Source organism: Polyodon spathula, chromosome 27 (assembly GCF_017654505.1).
Source record: "Polyodon spathula isolate WHYD16114869_AA chromosome 27, ASM1765450v1, whole genome shotgun sequence".
Taxonomy (NCBI): Eukaryota; Metazoa; Chordata; class Actinopteri; order Acipenseriformes; family Polyodontidae; genus Polyodon; species Polyodon spathula.
In genome coordinates this window covers 624,636-651,397 of record NC_054560.1, presented here as the reverse complement: position 1 = coordinate 651,397, position 26,762 = coordinate 624,636, and the positions used below count along the sequence as shown (strand labels likewise).

The 26,762-nt window shown below is 44.4% G+C and overlaps 1 long non-coding RNA gene across 1 annotated transcript; it reads right to left on the bottom strand.

The window, feature by feature from the left end:
* Positions 1-80: 80 nt before the first annotated feature.
* Positions 81-26,520, bottom strand: LOC121301378. Its single transcript, XR_005947615.1, has 2 exons — positions 25,682-26,520; positions 81-471 (listed from the first exon to the last, which is right to left on the bottom strand). It is a non-coding gene; the product is annotated as an uncharacterized LOC121301378 (long non-coding RNA).
* Positions 26,521-26,762: the final 242 nt, after the last annotated feature.

Below are 26,762 nucleotides of genomic sequence, written 5' to 3'. Positions count from 1 at the left end.
ACAAATACAACTTGCATTTTGTGTGTGTGTGCGTGCAATATATATATATATATGTGGGTCACACAGAAAAGGCAAACGAGTTTTCCAATAAAAACTGAAGGTGTATTGATTTAAACAGAAATGACAATCCGTTATTCAGGCATATTCAAACTGGCAATGAACAATTCAAACAGGATTCAAAAATAAAATAAAAAAACAACGATGTAAATCAACTGGACCAATAACCATGACCAGCTGGTGGAGGATTGCTTTTGCCCAGCAATGCCTGGCCCATAATTGCCCCGACTGTCCATGTGGGCATCTGTTTCCGTGCCGTTGTTGTTCTTTTAAACTGGCACACACTGTCTCTGAATCCCAGGTTGGAACTCCACGCCGGGTGTTTGTTTACAAGTCCCGCAGTCCTGACTCCAGCCTTGCAGGTAGGTCTCTGCAGATTAACCCTTGATACGAATAGGCAGATCCCCACAGCCCCTGCAGCAAACAGGGATTTTCAGACAAAAACATGACAGCTTTTCACAAGAGGTATTAATTCTAAGGCTCCTGTTTCCGGCATAAATTAATCCAGCTTAGGTCGAAAAGAGACATCTGACTAGCTGTGCAGGCTCTCTTTCAACAGCCCCTGATCGGCCAGGAATTTGGCTGATACAGGCTACAGGTGTGGGCCAATTAAGGCTAATGATATTGTACTATGTTAAACTATGATCGGCTATGTGGCAGAGCAGAGCTCTGCCCTTTAGAAATTGGCAGGGATGGGGTTGATTAGATGATTAGTTTAATTAACGATCAATCAGCGCCCAGCCACCTGACATAAAAGGAGGCCTCTGCTTCTCACTTAGGGAAAGGGAGCTGAGGAAGCAGGTTGGTGTTTTGTTTGAAAGTTTGAATCCAGTGAAGGCATTGGCCAGCCTGGATATTGTTATTTTTGCTTTTTGTCTTGCTTTAATTGTGTTTAAATCCCTTTATTTTGGCCCTTGTGCCCTTTCATTTTTGTGTTTATTTATGATAAAATAGTTATTTTTTTGAACTACAGACTGTCTCTGGGCCTCTATCCACTCGCCAGCCTGCCACAGCCTACCTAACCACACCTGCAGCCTGTTCACCCGTTAATCCCTTGATGTCATGGCAGGCATGTATGCTGCCCACAGTCCCACCGATCTTTATTTGCAACACCTGTGGGTGCGCCCCTAGCCTGCCATGAACGCCTCCTAGTGGTGAACTTGGGAGCTGGCTCACATCAAATATATATAGTATCTTATATATATATCTATCTAATATATATATATATTTTTATATATATATATATATATATATATATATATATATATATATATATATATATATATATATATATATATATATATATATATATATATATATATATATATATATATAGTAATAGATCCTTGCTGCACTCACACTGTTCGTTGCCCCTTTAAAATAGACCCAGGACTCAGAAAATGAATTTTTATAGCACTTGCGTGCACTTTTAATAAACAGAAATGAACACAAAACAGAACAAAACAAACACCTAGCTCTCCTTTAGAGCTCTGACTAAACATAGACTGGTTCCTCACTAACCCGCAGGACGGCTAAGCCGTTTACCTGCCACAAACCAAAACTTACACAGGTCTCACACACTACCTTTCTCTGATACGACTGCTCTCACACACACAGTCGGGCTCTTCACTCAGCAGCCTAGAACAGACTGGCTGCCTTTCTTAAATACCCTGCACCTGGCTCCAATTTACAATTACCACCAGGTGCAGGGGATTAACTAAACAATAAAACAATTAACACAATTAAAACCCTTAGCCCATTCACCCAAAAGTGCATTTTCACATGTTTTTAGCAGGGAAGGATTTTAACCCCCTCCCTACAATATATATATACTATATATATATATATTAATATATATATATATATATATATATATATATATATATATATACACACACACACACACACACACACAGTGCCGTGAAAAAGTGTTTGCCCTCTGTCTGATTTTCTGCTTTTTTGCATATTTCTGACCTTCAACCAAACTCTAATATTAGATAAAAGGGACCCTGAGTGAACAAATAATACAACATTTTGATACTTATTTTATTTTTTTTATTAAAGAAAGTTATGCAACACCCAATGCTCCTGTGTGAAAAAGTAATCGCCCCCTTAGACTCAATAACTGGTTACACCACCTTTGGCAGCAATAACTGCAACCAGACACTTCCTGTAGTTGTTGATCCGTCTTACAGCGCCGTGGAGGAATTTTGGCCCACGCCTTCATGCAGAACTGTTTCAACTCAGTGACATTTGAGGGGTTTTGAGCATAAACTGCTTGTTTCAGGTCCTGCCACAACATCTCAATGGGGTTTGGACTTTGACTAGGTCATTCCAAAACTTTAAATTTCTGTTTCTTCAACCATTTTGATGTAGACTTGCTTGTTTGTTTCGGATCATTGTCTTGCTGCATGACCCAGCTGCGCTTCAGCTTAAGTTCAGAGATGGATGGCCTGATATTCTCCTGTAGAATTCTCTGATACAGAGCAGAATTCATGGTTCCTTCCCAGTAACGTTGTTGAAGCTGACACCCTGGGATCCTTCAAGAAGCTGCTTGATGAGATTTGGGATCAATAAGCTACTAACAACCAAACGAGCAAGATGGGCCGAATGGCCTCCTCTCGTTTGTAAACTTTCTTATGTTCTTATGTTCAGACTCATCTGGTCATAGAACATTGTTTCAGAACTCTTGAGGATCATCCAGGTGCTTTTTGGCAAACTTGAGACAAGCATTCATGTTCTTCTTAGTGAGTAGTGATTTTCACCTTGCTACTCTGCCATGAATCCCATTTTTGCCCAGTGTCTTTCTGATGGTGGAGTCATGAACACTGACTTAGCCGAGGTGAGAGAGGCCTTCAGATCCCTGGGTGTTGTTCTACGGTACTTTGTGACTTCCTGGACAATTTTCCGCCTTGCTCTTGGAGAGATTTTGGCAGGACGGACACTCCTGGGAAGATTCACTACTGCCCCAAACTTTCTCCATTTGGACAGTATGGCTCTGACTATGGTTTGATGGAGCGCGAGATCCTTAGAAATCGCTTTGTAACCCTTTCTATAGGCATCAGCTACTTTTTTTTCCGGAGGTCTTCAGGAATTTCTTTTTATAAATTTGAATATTACTTTATTCAAATTCATTTCAGTGATTATTATAATTGGAAAGTAAGAGCCAAAATAATTTATTGAAATGGTACTTTGTACTTTGTATTAATTAGTTTGTTTTAGTCCATATATTGTTTAAAATAATTAATTAATTGCTTAAAAATAGCTTAATCACATACATATATAGAAATGTAACAAGTGGGTTTGTCAACGCCCTTTATGCTTAAGATCTTTAGATGTTGATCCTCAGATGTCTACTAAACCTGTGGATCAGCTGATCCCCAACTCTAAAGCTTGTTACAATTGGAACTAATTTAATGCACAGCTGGGGATGATCCTCAAGAAAGTGCCGTACTAGTTGTCCCAAAGTTTGTACGCTTGGTGCGGGATAACTCTGAATGTTCGTTGCAATTGACCTTCAAGCCCAGATTCATAAAAGCATTGCGCATGTTTTAAAATGAGTGCTGATTTGAATGATGTGGATAGTTTCAGTTTGGCAGGAGATTAGATAACTGGTTAATTTAAACTGGAAAAATGGCAGATTAGAGAAAATACTGTTTCTAACAACCAAAAGATTATTGCTTCCTGATTTCTCCTTTACAGACCAGCAACCTCCCTCTTCAAACACTCTGCATCCACAAAAAACCACACCCGAAAAAGAATCACCACAGCCAAAAAGGAACCAACCTCCCCACCAGGAAGTAATAGTCCTATTTAAAGAGCCACCAATTAAGATACTTGGAATAAATGATAAATCAAGCCCAATAAGATCTTTGCCAAGGCAATTCGAAAAACACCTGAATCTAAATCGAATTTCCATGTGGAAATTAAGGAAAAGATCATTCAGTTAAAACAAGAGAGAAAGTCCAGTGCAGATATAAACCCCTACCAAAATTTAACAGTAAACTGAAATAGCTTCACCTAATTTTACCTTATGGAATCTGAAAGGTCCACTTTAAAAATGAGAACAAAATGACTTATTTAGCAATTCAACAGAGAATTAAATTAACCTGGCCAGGTATTCTGATACTCAATTAAGAGCAGCAGGCAGCAAATTACTTATGCTGCATTCATGTAGCTAGTGCTACATAACCATAGTATATTTTACAGTGCAAACCAAGGTATAACCATAGTATATACAACAGTGCAAATTACCATAATAATTACTATAGTAAAACCACAGTTTCTGCCAAAAAAAACCATAAGCTATAAACTATGGTTTTGTACTATAATAAAACCATGGTATATTTTCGTAAGGGCAGCTCTAGCGCATTATGTGCAGGGACATCCAGCGGCCTTACCAGGATCCGTTGACTCCTCTGCCTGTCCAGACCATCCACCAACCGGAGTTGGATGTGTCTGTTGTCACCACTTGATGGTTGTAAATAACTCCCATCTTTATGCCTTTGCTCAGGTGAGGGGCTTGCCTCCACCAGCATAGCTCATTCCAGCACAGACGAGACACTGTCAGCCAACAGTGTCTGTCGCGCTTGGGGTGTAGCCGACAGGCATTGAGCCACGCTTGAAGCAGGTGTATGTGAAGTAACCCCAGTTGAATATTGAGGACGCTGCAGCCATCAGACCCAGTAGTTTCTGGCACAACACTAATTGCACTGTGGACCCTGGTTGAAACAAGGCCAGGTAGTTATTAATAGCAGCTACCCTGTCATCCAACAGGTAGGTTCGCATTGTAAGGGAATCCAGCTGGAGACCCAAATAAACCGTACTCTGCACCAGTGTTAACTGGCTTTTTGCAAAGTTGAGGGTGAGACTCAGTTTCGACAGATGCTCCATCACAATCACTGTGTGGGCCACTGCTCCTTCCTCGGACTGGGAACAAATCAGCCAGTCGTCCAGGTAATTCATCACTCTGATCTCTTGCAGCCGCAACGGAGCTAGGATGGCATCCATGCACTTTGAAAACATGCAGGGAGCTAAGAAGAGGCCAAATGCCACCACACAGAACTCGAAGATGCTCCCCTGAAAGGCGAAGCAGAGATATTTCCTGTGCACTGGACGGATAGGAACGTGAAAATATGCATCCTTCATGTCCACTGCTGTAAACCAGTCACCCTGCTGGACAGACTGGAGGATGTGGTGATGTGTGACCATCTAGAACCTCCTCACCCTAAAGAACCCATTGAGGTGTCTCGGGTGTAGGATGGGTGAAGGTCACCGTCCTTCTTTGGCACCAAGAAAATACAGCGAGTAGGAACCCCTCTTTTAGACAGGTGTGTTCTGCGAGACGGATGGCTTGTTTTTAAAGTACTGTTTCTTCCTCTTGTTTGAGGGCAAAGACCTGGAGAGGGTCGTTCACGGATGTGACTGTGATCCCTCAAAATGGAGGAGGTCCCGAGTGGAGTTGTAGTGTGTACAGTGGCGAGCACCCAAGAGTTTGAGGTGAAATTGCGCCAATAGTGCAGATGGTGTTGTGCGTACTGGTTACTGAAGCCATAAGCCTTCAAGGCCCCTGCTGGGGCAGCTGAGGCTGGGGCGGAGGTTGCCTTGGAGGCTGCCTGGGGAGGTTCTGGTGGAACTGTCTCCCTGGGAGCTGGTGCTCTGGGGCCCCGGCATTGCCCTGTGCTTGTTGCTGGCTCCTTGCCGCGGAGGCAAGGAGTGCTGTAGGGATCTGAATAATCCGAGTTACCATGGTAACTGCCTGACGTCATCCCCTCCCCTGGTCCTTGTTTCTTTTTTCAGGTCAAAAAAGTCCCTTGGGTCAACATTGTCAATACCTTTTAGAATTTTGAATGCTTGAATTAGATCGCTGCATAATCTTCTTTGTTCAAGACTGAATAGATTTAATTATTTTAGCCTGACTGCACATAACATGCCTTTTAAACCTGGAACAATTATGGTTGCTCTTCTTTGCACTCTTTCTAGAGCAGCAATATCCTTTTTGTAGCGAGGTGACAAGAATTGAACACAATATTCAAGATGAGGTTTTACTAATGCATTGTACAGTTTTAACATTACTTCCCTTGATTTAAATTCAACACTTTTCACAATGTATCCGAGCATCTTGTTGGCCTTTTTTATAGCTTCCCCACATTGTCTAGATGAGGACATTTCTGAGTCAACAAAAACTCCTAGGTCTTTTTCATAGATTCCTTCTCCAATTTCAGTATCCCCCATATGATATTTATAATGTACATTTTTATTTCCTGCGTGCAGTAGCTTACACTTTTCTCTATTAAATGTAATTTGCCATGTGTCTGCCCAGTTCTTGTCTAGATCATTTTGAATGACCTTTGCTGTTGCAACAGTGTTTGCCACTCCTCCTACTTTTGTGTCGTCTGCAAATTTAACAAGTTTGCTTACTATACCAGAATCTAAATCATTAATGTAGATTAGGAATAGCAGAGGACCTAATACTGATCCCTGTGGTACACCACTGGTTACCACACTCCATTCTGAGGTTTTTCCTCTAATCAGTACTTTCTGTTTTCTACATGTTAACCACTCCCTAATCCATGTACATGTGCTTCCTTGAATCCCTACTGCGTTCAGTGAGAATTAATCTTTTATGCGGGACTGTGATGGTTCACATCCCATTCCTTATAAAATAACAATAACTTTTAACAAGCCGACGTGTTTTAAAGGAATCCTGGAATAAAGTGGGACTCTTTCTTATTAACAACTGCAACGAAAACAATACTATTGTATACTCTGCTTATTTAAATGTATATGAATTGTTTTAAATTTAACAATTGCACAAAGTAGATACATAACAGAGTATTCCACTTTACCTGTGGGGGTGGAGGTGGCCGCGTGTGGATACCAGGACAGGAGAAAAGGAAGACAAACAGAAGAGCCAATAAGAGTGATGCTGAATGCTCAGGGCGTGTTCCCCTGGGAAGAGGCTCATTCGCAGGGAAGCACAGAGCTTGTTATTCAGTAACCTTAACTGTCCATACAAGTAAAACTAAATTAAAATAGAGATTAGAAGCAAATACTCATTGGTTTGTTTATAAATGGCGTTTGTTAGCATCAATGTGTTTGTTCGAGCCGAGCAGTACAATGAGGCGCCATGTTTGTGAGGGGCAGATATTACCTCGGTTGTACCGTAAAACCTGTCTGCAATGCGCAAGACAAATTAATTGTTACCGGTGTGTAACTGAAGGGCAGACCATGCCATTATTAAAGTAAAGGGGTGTTGTGATTTGTAACAAAAAAATGAAATTGCACATTTATTGAAAATGATTCTAGGTACAATTGTAATATAAAACCTAGTGATTTTTTGTAACTTTGATATTCATATAATAGTTGCCAACTGTATGTAAATAGATTTTAAAGTTAATTGTTTGATTTTTGGTTTCTCCCAAGGGGAGGAGTGATTTCAGCCTGGGTATAAAATGGAGGCTACTTTTTACTGTTTCCCTGCCAAAAAACAGTTTGATCATCCTGCACTTAGGATTTATTTTCTTCTGTTTTGTAAAAAGTTTTTGTTTTTCTTAAAATTGTTTTGTTATGATTTCGTTCTGTTCAGTTCCTGGAACTTAGAAAAATAAAAAGTGAAAAAAAAGAGAATTTGCAAACAAAACTTCTGTTGTCCGTGTGCTTCCCTGCAATACCATCTTTGAGCACTTGGCACATCCTAACAGGGAATTTGTCAAAAGCTTTCTGGAAATCTAAATAAACCATGTCATATGCTTTGCAATTATCCATTATTAATGTTGCATCCTCAAAAAAATCAAGCAGGTTAGTTAGACATGATCTCCCTTTTCTAAAACCATGCTAACTGTCTCCCAGGATACTGTTACCACATAGGTAATTTTCCATTTTGGATCTTATTATAGTTTCCATAAGTTTGCATATAATAGAAGTCAGGCTTATTGGTCTGTAGTTACCTGGTTCAGTTTTGTTTCCCTTTTTGTGGATCAGTATTACATTTGCAATTTTCCAGTCTGTCGGTACAACCCCTGTGTCAAGAGACTACTGCATGATCTTGGTTAGCGGTTTGTAAATAACTTCTTTCATTTCTTTGAGTACTATTGGGAGGATCTCATCCGGCCCAGGGGATTTGTTTATTTTAAGAGCTCCTAGTCCCTTTAACACTTCTGCCTCAGTTATGCTAAAGTTATTTAAAACTGGATAGGAACTGGATGACATGTGGGGCATGTTGTCCGTATCCTCCTTTGTAAAAACTTGTGAAAAGTAATCATTTAATATATTTGCTATTTTTTTCTTCAACTATGATTTTGCATTTGTATCTTTTAGACATTTAAACTCCTCTTTGAATGTTCTCTTGCTGTTGTAATACTGGAAAAACATTTTGGAATACGTTTTAGCCCCCTCGCAATCTTCATTTATATTTCTGTCTTGGCCTTTCTAACTTCCTTTTTGACTTGCGTTTGCAGTTCCGTATACTCTTTCTGTGTACTTTGTTTTTGGTCCCTTTTTAATGTTCTGTAAAATGCCTTTTTCCACTGAATTTATTTTTTTTTTTTAATTGATCTATTAAACCATTTTGGCAATTTAGTTTTACATTTAGATTTGTCTACTTTAGGGATGTAATTGTTTTGCGCCTCTAGTACTACATTTTTGAAGAACAACCATCCTTCTTCTGTGGATGGTTTCTCTATTTTGCTCCAATCTACTTCTGTTAGTCTCTGTTTCATATCTTCATAGTTTGCTTTTCTAAAATTGTAAACCTTAGCTTTAGTCATTACTTTTGGGGTTTTAAAATGCATTTCAAATGAGACCATGTTGCTAGTGGTTCTCTGACCTCTGTTTTAGTTATTCTGTCTTCATTATTTGAAAAGACTAAATCAAGGCATGCCTCCCCTCTAGTCAGTGCCTTGACAAATTGTGTTAGGAAGCAGTCATTTGTCATTTCCACCATTTCTATTTCATCCGTCGTGCTACCCACCGGGTTTTCCCATTTTATTTGGGGGAAGTTGAAATCCCCCATTAGTATGGCTTCTCCTTTGCTACACGCATTTCTAATGTCATTGTATAACAGATTATTGTGCTCACCATCTGAATCTGGTGGTCTATAGCATGCTCCTATTATTATGCCCTTTGAATTTGTGTCCGTTATTCTGACCCATATTGATTCGGCTTTGTTTTCTTTGTCCAGTTTTAACACCTTGGCTTCAAGACTGTTTCTTATGTACAGCGGTACCCCTCCACCTCTTCTGTCCTGCCTGTCTTTCCTATACAATGTATACCCACAGATATTATATTTGTCCCCATCACTCTCAGGCAACCAAGTTTCTGTAACACCTATCACATCATTTGCCCTTGGAACCCCAATATTTGCAATAATGTGTCTGAGACTGCATGTAGCTTTGAAGCTATCGGCTCAGGAAGGGTAACTGAGCACAGTATGCCACCCAGGTAGGCCGTCGAGACCTCCTGTGTGCAGGTGTGTCACCTGCGCTTTGGCCACGTAAGCCTTTTTCAGGTGTGCTTCTGTGATCCTGCATTGGCCATTAGGGCATACAGGATTCTTGGATAGACCTCCTACTGGGGGGGCTCAGACTGGCTGCTATGGTGGAGTCCACCGGGGGGAACTGTGCCGAGGCCTACCGCCTCTGCTCCCTCCATCAAGGCAAGTGGAGCCATGCTCTTGGATACATACGCTGGGTGCTAAGACCAGGTGAGGCCAAGAAGATTTGACCTCCAGGAAATCCAGGAATGCTTCCAGGGTACCTGGAGGAAGTTGGCAGCCATTTCCATCAGTGCCCGAACTGAGTTTGAGGGCGCTGGAATCTCAGGCTCTGAGGCAAACTCGGAGCTGGGGCCCGTTACCTGAGTCATGTCTGGGTCCTGAGTATTCGTTCGCAAGAAAGACTCCTCATCCCAGGAAGCCATTAGGGAAAGCACATCATGTTCCCCCTCGCTCATCACCATGTCCTATTGCTCAACCTCTAGCAACCACTGACGAAGCCGAGGTATGCTCTGGGGAAGGCACTGGTGGAGCTGGGGCAGGCGCAGGGGGGACCTGCTGCCTGCTTAAGTGCTTGAGTATCTGGGCCATTTGGCCCTTTAACTCAGCAATATCCCTCGCCTGGTCTGCATTTTTAGTGTTATGAAGCCTGCACAGAAGGAATACTTTGTGCAGTGTTTGGAAGGTAGGGAGGGGAGGCCTGGGATCCTGAGACCAATGACGGCATTCCTAGGCTGGCTGCAGGGGTCTCATCCGAGAAAAGCGCCAGTGTTTTTTTTATAGGGTGCTCTCTTGGACCCAGTGTAAAAGGTGGAGGAAGACCTATCTGCCAAGGCAGCAGAGGTGTGCTCAATGCCCAGGCACCTCACACACAGAGTGTGTTTGTCCTGCAGAGTCAATTTCCACCTGCAGGATGTGCACAGGGGAAAATTTGTCATTTCAGTAGAGGTGTATAGCTCTGAAACGTCGATGGAGCTGAAGCACCAAGGCATGGAGGCTGTATGACACCAAGACTCTGAAAAAAAACCCAGGGGATTGAGTGTGCTGGTGAAACATTGCGGGCATCGAAGCACTGAAGCGGCGAGTCCTCTAGACACAGAGGGGGTCGAAGCACCGAGGTACCGAAGCTATGGAGCACCAGGGGCCCGAGGGTCTCAAAGGTACTGGGGTGCAAGACTAAAAAGACCTTGAAGCATTGAAGTGCTGAGGCGTACAGTCCTCGAGGGGCCAAGAGTGTTGAAGCACCAAGGCACCAAGGCTATGGAGCGCAGGGGCCCGAAGCCACTGATGGGGCACCTTGATGTCAAAGCGCCGAAGGGTGCAGTCCTCGAGGCACAGAGGACGTCGAAGCGCTGAGGTACCAAGGGTCTGGGGCACCATGCCAACGAAGGCGGTGCTGCACAGGCTTTAAAAACCTCAAGGCGTCAAGACGCTGAGGCATGTAGCTCTCGAAGTGCCGAGGATGCTAAAGCACAGAGGTACCAAGGCTCTGGGGCAGCGTGGTACGTACGGTGGCACTACACAGGGCTTGAAAGGCCTTGAGGAGTAGAAGCGCAGAGGCGTGTAGCTCTCAAGGTGCCGAGAATGCTAAAGCACTGAGGCACTGAGGCTATCAAGGCTCTGACGCACTGAGGACCCGAGGATACTGTGGGCATCGAGGCCTAGACACCAAGTACCAAAGGCAAAGCACCAAGTTATAAACTTATGTTTAAAATAAACAAATCCCCTGGGCCGGATGAGATTCTCCCAGTAGTACTCAAAGAAATGAAAGAAGTAATTTACAAACCGCTAACCAAGATCATGCAGCAGTCTCTTGACACAGGGGTGGTACCGACAGACTGGAAAATTGCAAACGTAATACCGATCCACAAAAAGGGAAACAAAACTGAACCAGGTAACTACAGACCAGTAAACCTGACTTCTATTATATGCAAACTTATGGAAACTATAATAAGATCCAAAATGGAAAATTACCTATATGGTAACAGGGTACTGGGAGACAGTCAACATGGTTTTAGGAAAGGGAGATCGTGCCTAACTAACTTGCTTGATTTTTTTGAGGATGCAACATCGATAATGGATAATTGCAAAGCATATGACGTGGTTTATTTAGATTTCCAGAAAGCTTTTGACAAAGTCCCGCACAAAAGATTAATTCTCAAACTGAACGCAGTTGGGATTCAAGGAAACACATGTACATGGATTAGGGAGTGGTTAACATGTAGAAAACAGAAAGTACTGATTAGAGGAAAAACCTCAGAATGGAGTGTGGTAACCAGTGGTGTACCACAGGGATCAGTATTAGGTCCTCTGCTATTCCTAATCTACATTAATGATTTAGATTCTGGTATAGTAAGCAAACTTGTTAAATTTGCAGACGACACAAAAGTAGGAGGAGTGGCAAACACTGTTGCAGCAGCAAAGGTCATTCAAAATGATCTAGACAAGATTCAGAACTGGGCAGACACATGGCAAATGACATTTAATAGAGAAAAGTGTAAGGTACTGCACGCAGGAAATAAAAATGTACATTATAAATATCATATGGGAGATATTGAAATTGGAGAAGGAATCTATGAAAAAGACCTAGGAGTTTTTGTTGACTCAGAAATGTCTTCATCTAGACAATGTGGGGAAGCTATAAAAAAGGCTAACAAGATGCTCGGATACATTGTGAAAAGTGTTGAATTTAAATCAAGGGAAGTAATGTTAAAACTGTACAATGCACTAGTAAGACCTCATCTTGAATATTGTGTGCAGTTCTGGTCACCTCGCTATAAAAAAGATATTGCTGCTCTAGAAAGAGTGCAAAGAAGAGCGACCAGAATTATTCCGGGCTTAAAAGGCATGTCATATGCAGACAGGCTAAAAGAATTGAATCTGTTCAGTCTTGAACAAAGAAGACTACGTGGCGACCTAATTCAAGCATTCAAAATTCTAAAAGGTATTGACAGTGTCGACCCAAGGGACTTTTTCAGCCTGAAAAAAGAAACAAGGACCAGGGGTCACAAATGGAGTTTAGAAAAAGGGGCATTCAGAACAGAAAATAGGAGACACTTTTTTACACAGAGAATTGTGAGGGTCTGGAATCAACTCCCCAGTAATGTTGTTGAAGCTGACACCCTGGGATCCTTCAAGAAGCTGCTTGATGAGATTTTGGGATCAATAAGCTACTAACAACCAAACGAGCAAGATGGGCCGAATGGCCTCCTCTCGTTTGTAAACTTTCTTATGTTCTTATGTTCTTATGTTTGTGTCTTGGCTGCTTGCAGTCACACAACCAGGAACAGCACGAAGCTTGCAGTAGAGTAGAGCACCCAAGATGGTGTCCGGACCACCTGGAGCCCTCAACAGGTGCAGCACATAGCTTGCAGTGGGGTAGTGTCTCATTGTCGAAAGCACCCAGGAGTCCTGGATGCAGCCTTACCATGAGTCATTGCCTTTGGTCAGTCCGGTTGTGAGGGTGGTTGGTTGCAGCCGGGGCCCCTCAGGGGTGGTCTCCCTTGGGCTTGGGAGGGGGCGGGTCTTTCTTAGGCTCCAACCTCGGTCTCCAGCCGGAGAACCGGTTATCCCTGGCTGGCGGTGGTCCAATGGTCTCTCTGAATGTCTGCCCTAGTGTAATGGGGGCATCTAATAGTGCTACCTTCTCGGTCTCGATGACCTTGGCCTGGGTTAGCCGGAGGTGTTTGGCACAGCTACCAGCGCTAGAGACCTGCCTGATGCCTGACCTAACCCATTAGGTCAGTCATCGCCTTTGCTACTGTCTGGAGCTCCCCAGTGTCTGCTTCTGTAGCCCTTTCCTGCAGCCCCTCTGCTAACTGGTCCTGGTAGAGCACCAATATAGCTATAGCATTTGCTGCTCAGACTGACAGCGCTGCCAATGCATATGCCTTCTTAAGCATTGCACCCGTTGTCCTGCAAGGCTTGGACGAACAGGTGGGGTCCTTATGTGGTGGTGAAGGTGGTACCGTGACCGTGTCCCCGATAGTGAGGAATGTGCCTAGGCCCGCTTCTTGAGCTCCTGCAGGGACTCTGCTGTTCTGGAGGCTGAGGATAAAGATGGTGGGTTGCTCCAAGAGGAGCGCAGCAATTCCAGTAAACCCTGGCACAAAAGGAGGGCCCTGCTGTGGGTGCCCCTTTTTCTGCAGAAAACGGTGCCCTTTCACTCCTGTTCTGCTGGCCAGGGAACGTCCGTGGCTACAGCTGCACCTTGCATGACTGCCCAGAACTCTTCCCTCTGTGACACATGCGACAGGGGCGGTAAGGATCCTCCCACTGTGGCTTGCCCGATCGAAGTGGCTGGGTCAGATAAGGCTGAAGGACAGCTCGTCTGGGCTAGGAAATCTAGGTGCTAGGGATGGGAAATGAGACTGGAAGTTGGGGCTGCCCAGTGGTAGGGGGCAGTCTGCCCTGTGATTTAAGTAGGGTCTCCAGCATCATTTGCTGAGGCCTTACAGTCTCCGCCAGCTCTGCAAAGCACCGTTCGGCCAAGCTTGGGTGCCTCCAAGGTGACTCTGATGGGGATCGTCTGCGCCTGTGCTGGGAAGGAGAGCGGTACATACGCAGTGACCGCCTGTCCCCTAATGAACGCCCCCTTGTGCGGTACCGCCTCGCTTTCCCTGAGAGGTGCCTACACCTCTGCACCGGTGGTGGAGAAGGGGAGGGTGACCCAGATGTGCGGGGGAGCTCCCTGGTCACTGTGGCGGAGGGGGTCCTAGAAGACCTCTGCAGAGGACCTTGGACCATGGACCTCATTCTTCCCTGGCTCGGAGAAGGAGACTCTGTTGGGGATAGGGCTGCTGTCCTGTGCTTAGTGCTTTTAGAGAACTTTCTACATGGAGAGCAGTCCAACTCACCCGCTAGTGCTTTGACTGCATGTTCTGGCCCCAAGCACCTGGCGCAGGACAAGTGCTCGTCCTGTCTGGGCAGCTTCTCAGCGCACTCGTCGCACTGGTGAAAACCAGTGGAGGACCCAGTTGAACGCACTGACATGGCGCATGCGTAGGCGGGGCTGCTGCGCTCTGTGCCGAGAGGAACCGCGATCAGCCTAGCAGTCGGTATCACGTCTATCGCGCTGAGGTCGGAGCCGAGGGAGAGCGCAGTCGGTGAAGTCGTGGTAGAAGCGCGGTCAATGTCGGGCTTTGTAGATGATTCTGTCGGCATGGGCGCAGAGGGCAAGTGCAGCTGCGCTAGGAAAGCCTGAGGCTTGAGAGGGGTGCAAGGCCCGACTGTTTTTTTTTTTTTTGGTTCGCTGTGGCCGATTAAATCAGCACAGAGGACGACGCCACGAGACCAGGGGGTCTCCTTACAGCACCACAACAGGCCTTGTGTAGTGCCAATCTCAAAAGAGGGGTCGAAACCAGCTCTAGTCAGTAAACTGACATGAGAATCAAGCAGGAGCACTCTCAGTAACGCTCGAAAGAATAAGATGAATAAGATAAAATTACCGTGAATAAGACAAAATTTGATGACAAACCGACAAATCAGCCAAATTCCGACAAAGAAAGCACAAGGCAATCTGTGACCTGTGGAATGACAACCACTACCGAATGGGAAGCTGTAACAAAGCTGACGTGGCTCCAGATTAGTGACAGTACAGCCTCATGGCGATAGCCTCAGAGCCCACATGACGCCTAGGGGCATAACACCTGCAACACCCTAGAGCCCAGACAGGGTCTTGCTCAGTTTGCAACATCAAGGCGGTAAAAACACGCAAATATCTGACTACCTGTCCATGTAACAGCATTGCATAGCTTATCTCTGAGCCCCTTTAAGAAATTGCACTGCCAGGAAGTGTGCCCCAGGGGACACAGTCAATTTTGTCGTGGCACACTGATATTGCTCCCAGGTATGCCTTCAAAGTGGACGCTGATGTTCCTGCATCAAACAAGTGTTGTAAGAAGGTTAATATCGTCTCAATAGGGCAGGTCACAGGATCGTGACCTTTGACAATGTACCAGGAAAACTTTCCATTTGTATGAGTACTGGGCTCTACACTGTAGTGTTTCCACCACTGCATCTGGCAAACCTCGTCTGAATAGACGGCTCCGTTCAACGGCCAGACCCAGAGTTGGAGCTGGGCTGGGTTCGGGTGCCATAATAGCTCCTCCACTTGGCTCAGGAGGTCCTTGCACAGTTGGAGCTGTCACGGTTGACCCCACCTCACGTCGGAGAGGCGAGCAAACCAGGGGCGCCTTGGCTATCTGGGTGCAACAAACAGAACCTGTGCTCTCTCCACCCTGATCCTCTCTAGTGTCACGGGTAATAATGGTAGCGGAGGGAATGCATACAAGATCCCCTGTGACCAGTTGTGGGCTAGCTCATCTACAATCCCAGGGGGCCCTCGTCTCTCTCCATGGAGAACCATAGGGGGCAATGAGTGGACTCGACTGTGGCAAAGAGGTCGACTCATGCAGTACGGAACCTCTCCCTAATCTGTTTCACCACTTGGGGATGCAGTCTCCATTCCGAGCTGTCTGAAGCTCTTCTGGACAGGAGGTCTGGTGCCTTGATGTCCACACCGGGAGGTGAACCGCCCTGATGGAACGCAAGTTTCTGTGCGTCCAGGACAGGAGTCTGTGCGTTGCATGGTGAAGGCCCGGCGAGCGCAGGCTGCCTTGGTGGTTTATGTAGGCTACTACTTTAGTATTGTCCATCTGGACCAGCACATGTTTGTGCACTAACTGCTGGAGAAAATTAGATAACACCAGGTTTACTGCCTGCAGCTCTTGGGCATTTATGTGCGCTTGCTGCCAATGTCCCTTCCACTGACCTCTTATTCCTCTCCCATTCCAGATCGCTCCCCAGCCCAGGCTGGAGGCGTCTGTAGTGACCACTTTCCCGAGGCACAGATTGCAGGGATGGAGCCACCACTCCAGTGTCTTCCGGCATTGTCTGGACACTCGCACCAGCTGGTACCGATTGTGGACCGGGTGCACCTTGAGCGTATTTACCCAGGCTTGAAGTGGGCGTATTCTCAGCAGCCCTAGTGGAAGGATTCTTGAGGCGGCTGTCATCAGCCCTAATAACCTTTGAAATATTCAGACCTGTAGAAGAGCATCCTCTCTGAATAGGGAGAGTGTGGCTTCCAACGACCGAAAAATCCTGTCTTCTGACAGTGAGGCAAGCATGCTCACAGAGTTCAGTTTGATCCACAGGAACACTGTGGACTGAGACGGTACGAAGTTGCTCTTCTATTGATGTATAGAGAGCCATCACTTTGTCACATGATCTATGACCTGTTTTGTGTGCGCCTCAGCGTGTGCTTTGGAACGCATGCAAACTAGCCAATAGTCCAGGTAGTTCAGGATCTGAATACCCCGCAGCCTGAGTGGAGCCAGTGCTGCATCCATGCACTTTGAAAAAGTGTGGGGCGCCAGTGAGATGCCAAATGGCAGCATGCAGAATTCGTATGCCTTGCCTTGAAAGGCGAAGTGCAGATACTTTCTGTGCGCGGGACGGATCGGGAAATGGAAGTAGGCATCTTGCAGGTCGATCGATGTGAACCAGCTGGACGGACTAGAGGATACGCTGTGCTGTCAACATGTTGAACTTCCTCTGTTTGAGGAAGAAGTTGAGGACCCTGAGTTTCAGAATAGGTCTGAAACCGCCGTCCCTCTTGAGCACCAGGAAGTACCTGAAGTAAAAGCCATTGAGGCCATCGCTTGGGTTTACCAAGCACACAGCGCTCTTCTGTTGAAGTTTGGTGATCTCCTGTTGAAGGAGTATCGCACTTGCTGGTTCGACGGTGGTAAGGAGCACACCCTTCAAGGGTGGTGGACCTAAGCAGAATTGTAGAGCGTATCCGTGTCTCATTGTCGATAGCACCCAGGAGTCCTGGGTGCAGCCTTGCCATGGGTCTTGTCCTTTGGTCAGTCCAGTTGTGAGGGGGGTTCGTGGCAGCCAGGGGACCCTCAGGGGCGGTCTCCCTTGGGCTTGGGAGGGGGTGGGTCTTTCTTAGGCCCCAGCCTCGGTCTCCAGCCGGAGCACCGGTTACCCCTGGCCGGCGGTGGTCCCTTGATTATTTGTTCTGGGGCGGAGGGTGGTGTTCAGGCCCAGTTGTCCCTGCAGGCTGTGAAAGCCACCCTGGGCGCTGGCGGTAAGCTGGAAGGCACAAAAATTTAGAAGCGACCTCCGTGGCCTTGTGGGACCTCTCAAGGCTCACATCAATGGTCGTCCCAAACATTTGCCCCGGTGTAATGGGGGCATCCAATAATACCACCTTCTTGTTCTCTACCACCTTGGCCTGAGTTAGCCACAGGTGTCTTCGGGCGGCTACCAGCACCGCTAGAAACCTGCCTCTTGCCTGACCTAACTCCCCCATTAGGTCGGTCATCGCCTTTGTTACCGCCAATAGCTCCCCTGTGTCCGTCTCCATTGCCCTGCAGCCCCTCAGCCAGCTGTGTCTGGTACAAGACCAGTATGGCCATAGCATTGGCCACTCTGGTTGACAGTGCTGTTGATGCATACGCCTTTTTTAGCATCGCGTCTGTTGTTCTGCATGGCTTGGAAGGGCAGGTAGGGCCTTTGTCCCCTCTGGTGAAGGTAGACCCCTGCACCAGTACTGTGACTGTGTCCCTGATGGTGGGGAACGTGTCTAGACATGCTTATTGGGCTCCTGCAGTGTGTAGCAGGGCCTTTGCTGTTCTAGAGGCTGAGGGGGCAGATGCTGGGTTGCTCCAGGATGAGCGCACCAGCTCAAGAAAGTCCTGGCACGAGGGGAGGTCATGCTGTGGATGCCCCTTCTGTTTCAAGACAGAAGGGGCATCCACTTTCCCTCCTGCTCAGTTGGCCAGGGAACATCCATGGCAGCAGCTGTACGCTACATCAAGGCCCACAACTCCGACCTCTGTGATACATGTGGAAGGGGCGGTATCGAGCCCCCCGCTGTGGCCTGGCCAACTGACGTGGCTGATTCGGACACATCCGACTTTGAGGCTGTGAAAGACAGCTCATCTGGGTCCGTGTGCTGGAGATGGAGATCGGGACTGGGGTGGTTGGGGCTGCCCGGTGGTATGGGGCAGAGATTTTAACAGGGTCTCCAGCATGGTCTGCTGAGCCCTCACTGTCTCTGCCAGCTCATGGAAACACCGCTGAGCCGAGCTATGGCATTTCTGTGGTGACCCTTCTGTGGGGAAGGAGAGCGGTACCTTCTGGGTGACCGTCTACCTCCAGGGGAACGTGCCCTTGAGCGGTGTTGGCTGGGCGGCGACCATCTCGCCTCTATGGACGGATATCTGCGCCTCTGCACTGGTGGCGGAGAGGGTGACGGTGATCCAGGAGTGTCCCTGGACACCGTGGCAGACGGGATTCTTGGGGACCTTTGGGTGGGACCCTGAGCCACTGATCTTATTCTCCTCTGCTCTGGGGGAGAGAGACTCTGCTGAGGAGAGAGCTGCCCTCCTGCGCTTAGTTTTTCAGGGAGAGCAGTCCAACTTGCCCGCCAGTGCCCTGGCCGCGGGGTCTAGCCCTGGGCATCTGGCGCAGGTCAAATGCTCGTCCTGCTTGGGGAGCTTTGCCGCGCACTGATTGCACTTGTGGAAGCCAGCGGAGGACCCAGTGGAGCACACTGACATGGCGCGGGACGTCTGTGCCGAGCGACGCGTCGGTGTGAGTGTTGTAAACTGGTGCCGGTTAATCGGCGTCAGTGTCAGCGTTAAGGGTGCACCGAATGATGTCAGTGCCCAGAGAGCACGGACGAGGCGTGTCTGATAATAAGTGCTGCGTATATCGGCTTCGGCGTCAAGAACAAGCGTCGGTGCCGAGTCAATTGGTGCCAAGGTTGGTGCTGAGAGCGATCTCGGTCAGTGCCGAGTCAATCGGTGTCAAGGTCAGTGTTTTTGACAATCGGCATCAGAAGCTGCACCGAAGATGTTTTCCCACCGGTGCCGAGCATTCGCCGTCGAGGTGCTGTCCAAGCCGCTGCCGAGTTAATTCGGCGTCGGGGTCGGCAGCGAGGATAGCGTGGTCGATGCCGTGCTGATGTAGCCAAGTTAATTGCCGTTGACAGTAAGCGCAGCCACGCTAGGAAAGCCTGAAGCTTGGGAGGGGCACGTAGGTCCGAGCTGCAAGTAGCTGAGGCCAAGTAAATCAGCTAAGGAGACGTCGCTGCGAGCCCATGGGGTCACCCTACAGCACCACAACAGCTCAAAACACAGTCGAAAAACTACACAAGGTAGTAAGAGAGAAAATGGCGATATGCTAATGTTAGGACGTCCCTCTTCAGCAGGAGGTGGGAGAGACTTCCTCCTCTCAGCAGGAGGTGGGAGGGACTTCCTCCTCACAGCCAGGGGTTGGCACCAGCAAGTTGCGCGACGGACACTTAACAAAATTACCAGACTCAGTGATGGACATGGGGGGTGTAAAGCAAACAGCAGAGCACAGTCTGATTTAAAGCACATTCTCCCATATATATAGAGGAGCTAAGCACACAAATATCAATGAAGAGCAGCACAACTGCATATAGCTACAGTAGTTATCTAGGCATAATAATAATAAATTAAACTTACTTAGTTTTTTTTAATGTACCTTGCCGCCGCCGCAGCTACCTCGAAGTCCTTTGTGCTTGTTGTTGCAGTTGCAATACGTAGACATGCAGCAACACGATTTCTTGTGGATGTTTTAATTGAGTTCATGTGGCTGAAGCCTCATTCGCAGCAATAGGTGTCAGGGCTCAGTGTCAGTAAAAGCAGTGACAGCCTTGCTAGTTCACTGTATTCATCCTCACTACTTGACTTAAACAAAATACACCATAATTTGGTAACGTCATTGCCACAGCAGTCTGAGTTGAAAAGTGTCTTCACAGCCTCATCCTCACAGTACAATGTATTTTGGCATTTCAACTTTGCTGGAGTTAATGTGCTTTATAAATCTTGCAACAAGTCTTTGAATTTCTGAGACTGATGGCTTTTGGTTGTAGGGGTCCAAATAACACAAACATTTCACCAGCTGTTTTTCAGGAAACCTGGACTTGAATGCCTGTTCAAGTTTTTTTGCATATTCAATGAATGCTGCTTTTAGCTTAGCAATTTCCGTTTCTGGCAAGTAGTGCTGCTCCTCACACTCCGTCAGTATCTCTGTGACCTTGGCACTAGGGATAGGCAGGTCGCTTGCAGTTATGAAAGATTCTCGTGTAGAATCCTCATTTGAAGGCTGTTTAAACGGCTTTAAAATTACCTTGCAGCATTTCTCCAGAGAACAGTATGCGTTGTATAGATTTGAGTTCTCTTTCTGTAGCTCTAGATTCATTGATGTGAGAAGTGGCAAAACCTAATTCAAAAAACTTAGATATAGAATGAATTTGGGAGATTGTAGCATGTCATGGATATTCTGGCAACTTGTTCTATAACTCGGTGACCCATTCCCAAATGCCTCTCTCTTAAAGTATTGCACTAGAGAATCCCACAGTAACTCAAACCTCTCAACGTAGGCAGCCAAACTTAACCAGTGGATTTGTCTGTAGTTAACCAGGGGTTTGAGTATTCCTCTTCATTCAGCTCACAGATCTGTCTAAACTCCTTTTTTCTTGCAGCCCCACTGAAATGTCTCAGTGTCACTTTGATCATGTCTTTCACAAAGTCAGGTATGACTGATTCAGCGTCTTTAGCCATTAAGACTTGATGATGAGTTATACAGTGCTGGACAAATAAATCGCCATAGCAATCTTTCAATCGCCTTGAAACACTTTCACGTTGGGCTAGCATTATAGATGCCCCGTCCGATGTAAATCCCACAATTTTCTCTACAGGGTACTTGTTTTGGTCATTTTCCAAACAACCAACGATGGCTTCACTCAGATTTTGTGCATTACAACGCTCGATTATTTCAATTAAGCTCAAAAACTCAGAGTGAATTTCACCTGCGCCAACATTCACAAAACGATGATAAATTATTATTTGACTCGTGTCACTGTGGTCAGTGCTCTCGCCGCACATTAAGTTTACAAACGGTGCATCTACTGCTGCTTGAACAGTTTCACTGTAAAGATAGCCACCTAAATCCTGTGTTTCTTGACAGTTTTTGCACTGCAATGCAGTCTTTGAAAAGGAGCAGAGTTTGGGTCAATTTTTTCAGCCATTTCTTTGAAAATGACGCCGGCTGTAAATGGCAGTTTGGCTTTTGCTAAACTGTAGGCAAGGCAAAGATCATTCTGTGCATCTTTGAGATTGCGGTTAACAAAGTCGGTCATTGACTTTACCTGGCTTGCTCTGTTGGCTTTGGCCTCTTTCATGAATCTATCCTTCTCTACACTTGACATGTTTGAAGTCTTAGTTATTTTTTTTTTGCACCATTTTTCAGCATGGTCGCGAGCTACTGTTACCTAGAGTTGTTTCATTACTTGGCCAAATCTTGGGCACTCCATAAAATAATCTGTGGGTCTTTCAAAAATGAAATATTCTCATTCCCAAGCTGGGTTGAACGATATTTTGTTTAATTTCGACACCATGTTTTTTTTTTTTTCAATCTTAAGAAAAAGAAACTAACGCTTATCGGATTGTACAACATAGCCGTTCAGTGTCAGCAGGATTCTGCAGTAACCACAGTTACGGTAGAATATTGTCATTGTCAGTTTACGGGGAGAAGCAGAGGCCAAATCTAACCTGTTTGCATCGCACTTGCAATATGCACATAGATAATGCATGTCTTTTTTCAACAGAGATTGTAAACCGTACTTTTTTAAAATAAACTACCACGGACCTCAAACTTTTTTTATCACGGACACCTTGCCGATCCCTGCTCACAGCAGGGCCCTGATAGGGCAGTTTTTTTTTTTTTTTTTTTAAATATGCTCAGTGATTGGCGGTCAGAGGGGCTCTTCCCATTCGAGAATGGTTGGCATTACATTGAAAGGGAACGATTGTAGGCTGTTGTATCTCCCGTACACTTAAACTTACAGAGGGCCAGGATTTTGGATGAAATAAATCTTTATTATTATTATATTTTTTTCATGCTACACGTTACTTTCAGTGTGCAACTGAATGCCAGATACTACCGTCCTACAAAATACATCTGACATGCTGTGTCTTCACTGTCCTGCATTGCCGCCTTCCTATATTATATTTGATTAATAGGTAAGCGATTGTCTTTACTTTTATTGATTAAAAATAGCAGGATTTGCTGTAATAAAACTTTAGATACAAATAATAATATTGAAAAAGTTCGACTGTCTATGTTTCTGTTCAATACAGCTAGTAAAAATAATTACGCATTACAATAGAGGGTTATATATTCACAGTCGCTATGTTTTTAGTCATCTTTTATAATTATTTCAAGGCATTTTTTTTTTTTGTACTAGTTCACGCCCATCGCGGCCTAGCGCATTGCGAAGCCTGGAACTAAATTTCGGCCTTCTCCGAGTTAGTACGTTCTCGGCGTCCTGTACCCCCACTTTGACTAGCAAACAGTCATTCGAGGTAAGTAGCTGGAGAGGGCTACAATTATGTTTTAATCCCGGCTGAGATAAAATGGTATTGTATTATTGCATTTATTGGTGGGAATGTTCAAATTCTTCATAAACCTTGTCTGTTGGACTGTATTTTCTTCAAAGCGGAAGCTTAAATAATAGGATTGTTCGTTTTTTGTTGAAATAAAAGGTGCTTTTTCTATGTATTTTTGTGTGCATTTTATAAGCGGGGTTCACAGCTGTGTATGAGTGCAACCCAACCGGCGCCCAGTCGTGTTATTGCTTACCTACATTTCAGAAACAAACAAAAAAAGTCACCTGGAAGTAACATTGTTCAATGAGGAACCTGGCGTTATTCGACCAATTTAAACATTTCTATAGGTCTTGGAAAAAAAAAAAGTTAAATGTTTCCAATCAAATCAGGTAATTAAGAGCTGAGTTGGATTGGAAACCAGAAGTATGTCGCCCCTCCCGGACCTCAATTGGGAAACCCTGATTTAAACAATTATCTAGAAGTAACAAGTGGACTGCAGCAGCTCCAGAATTGAAGCAGCGTTTACCTGTGACTCTACAAAGAGGAATAGATGTAGTAGCATGTAGTTAGTTACTTGTTAAGCCCACAAGAGGGCACTCCAGCTCCACCAAACTGAAAAATATCCTACTTTCAAAGTGTAGTCAAACCTGTATTAAGAGACCTGCACTCAAGGGACAGTCACATAGTGACTTCTTAACACAGGTGGTCTCTTAAAAGAGGGACCCATACATTTTATATTTGTTTCTGACATGCCTTCCTGTAATTGTTAATTACACTGCGTAAAAGACTTGAAGATGGAGTATGAATTACATTCATTTAGATAATTGATTTACAAATAATTTGTTTTGTGAAAGCAATGAACATGCTAGTTCTCCCTTCCGGTTCATAATGTTATACATTTAAAAAAAAAAAAAAAAAAAAACAACTAAAATGGTTTTCTTAATACAGGTTTGAGTCCATTGCTGGGTAAGAGAATTGTGGTCACTGGCCATGTTAATCCAGGTAAATGAAAGTACGGCTATTGTTGGGAGGAATTTGAAGTGGTGTTGTGGTGGGAATTATCCAATCTGTATTACTGTCAGGAGTGTTCGCAAGATTCAGGCTTTCATTGGAATGCGGCTTGCTTGACCTCTATAGTAAAGAACAGTTACTTACTGTCACGTTACTTCAGGAAATACATTCACACAATATCTGTGGTGAACGTGTCAGTCTCATTTATTCACATCATCTCCCTGTCACACAGAGGTTAACTGTTTATGACACTAATTGTCCTCCTTTAGATTGGCTGGTTTATGCATTTTTTTTATCCTTTTAATCCTTATTAATGCACTCAATGTACTTTATTGCGGTACACTAGGGCTGCAACGATTAAATCAAATTGATTTTTCTATCGATTCCATTCCTCATTGTATACAACGATGTAAGTACTAGATAATCGATTCAATAATTTCACTTTTGTAAAGCACATAGTTAATAACATTATTTAAGTTTATCAAGGAAACTGGACAAAATGCCCTGCCTTGCAATTTACAGTATTATCTCTTCTCTTCCTTCTTGTGTTAACTAGCATCTGATTTCCTGGTCCCATCCTACCAGCGACTCAGTTTTTAAAATACTTTTCAATACAACAGGCTTGTATTCCTGGCAAACAGCCCGTAAATAAATTGTGCACATTGAAGAAAACTGACTGGATATAGTTTGCGCTTCTTTGGAGTTTCAAAATGAACTTATGTAATGAATATTTAACAACAACGAAAAAGATCAGCGATAGTAATTACAATTTTAAAGTAATGATCAGCTGGACCTATAACAGGTATGCATGTTGTGGTTTATTATTATTATTATTATTATTATTATAATAATAATAATAATAATAATAATGTTTTAGGCAGGGATTTCCACATTGTGTGTTTCACAGGTAGTGAAGGTTAGGTGGTACAGGGTTAACAAGATGCAATGTGTGATGCTGCAGCTGTCACTGAATAAAAAAAGATATTTTTCATAAGTCATGTCTAGTTTATATAGATTGCATTCCAAAGTACTGCAATCTGTTTGGAATAAATATTTCAGTAACACACCTGTAGTATGTTAAATTTGCTAGGCTTGTTGCTTTTTTTTTTTTCTGCTGACGCTACCAAGGTATAATTATCTGATGCATTCACAAGCTTTTACTGAACTTCAATGATATTAAAATAGTCACGTCGGAGGTGAGAGGAGTGGAGTGAAAATGTATGCGGATGCTACAATCATTGATATTTATTAGAACAATTTGATTTTGTGTGCCTGATTAATCGATTGCTATCGGTACACTTTATAGGAACCTGGAAAGCTCTTTGGAAACCTCATGTCCTCAGATTCTGTTGTAACAGTTTAAACTACAGTCATTGCTCTCATAGGTTATTGTCCTTAAACACTTTCAATAACTAAACAACCACCTAAACATCTAAAATGGATAATCAAACCCCAAAAATAGATAATTAAAAATGTATAATAGGTTATTAAAACTTAACAGCTAAATAGATGAGCAAAAACAAAAGATAGATAATAAAACACTTAAACATCTAAACATTTTAAATAGGTAATTGAAAAGTTAAAACAGAATTTAAAAACTTAACATGGATAATTCAAAATTTATGAATATGAAAAATGAATATTTCAAAACTTAAAATTGATCATTCATAAATGGTATAGTTACCTGATAACGTGTGTGAAAAGACATTTAGATTTTGGAATGCTCTTCCACGAAGAACATTCAGAGAAAGTTTTCAGAGTTGAAATGAGTTTGGAGAAGCTTTCGGACTGCCTTCATTTGGCTCACAGAAGCAGTTGCGAAGTTGAAATTAGAAGAGAGAGAGAATGTTTCAGGATACATGAAAAGCACGAGTGCCGAGCCCCCGGTACACTTTTTGCCCCTTCTTATATATTGTTGCTATAATTCACTTATTCTCTATTTTATGAGCCAATCAAATACTATCTTCTGCATAGCAACACCCACCATTTCTTTTCATCACTTGTCTTTCTTTTCACCTGTTAAGGAAACCAGGGCTGTATCTCATGTATGAGGCTTTTATGTGGTGGCTTTTATTTGTTTCTTTTTTCCGTTGCTACTATTTTCATTTACTGACTGCTGTCTTCCTCAGTGCTACTGTCATCACTCATCCCCTTTCTGTATTCCATTTTCCAAATCCCCTCACGTACTACCACTGTATTATTTATTCTAGAATTCTCCTGCTTCTCCCATTGAATTGTCAGCACAACCCTTTCCACTTTTACTGAAACCCATGAAGGGAAGCCAGTGCATGTTGCCTGCAGCTTCTCATGCTGTCTCAGGTTTCTTACACTCAGATCCCCAACCAAACTTTTCTTACCTCACTATGTCAAAGGCCCCCTGATACCTTCTGTTGGTACCACAGTAAGCTCTATTCTTCATTCTCCAATACCTGTCAGGCAGGGGTTCAGAGCTATCTGCAACAGTGGTCACAAGCAGGTTTGACTGTAGTTGTAATTATAAGAACATAAGAAAGTTTACAGACGACATTGTCGATCCCTTTTAGAATTTTGAATGCTTGAATTAGGTCGCCGCGTAGTCGTGTTTGTTCAAGACTGAGTAGGTTCCATACTTTTAGCCTGTCTGCATAAGACGTGCCTTTTAAACCCAGAATAATTCTGGTCGCTCTACTTTGCACTCTTTCTAGAGCAGCAATATCTTTTTTATAGCGAGGTGACCAGAACTGCACACAATATTCAAGATGAGGTCTTACTAGTGCATTGTACAG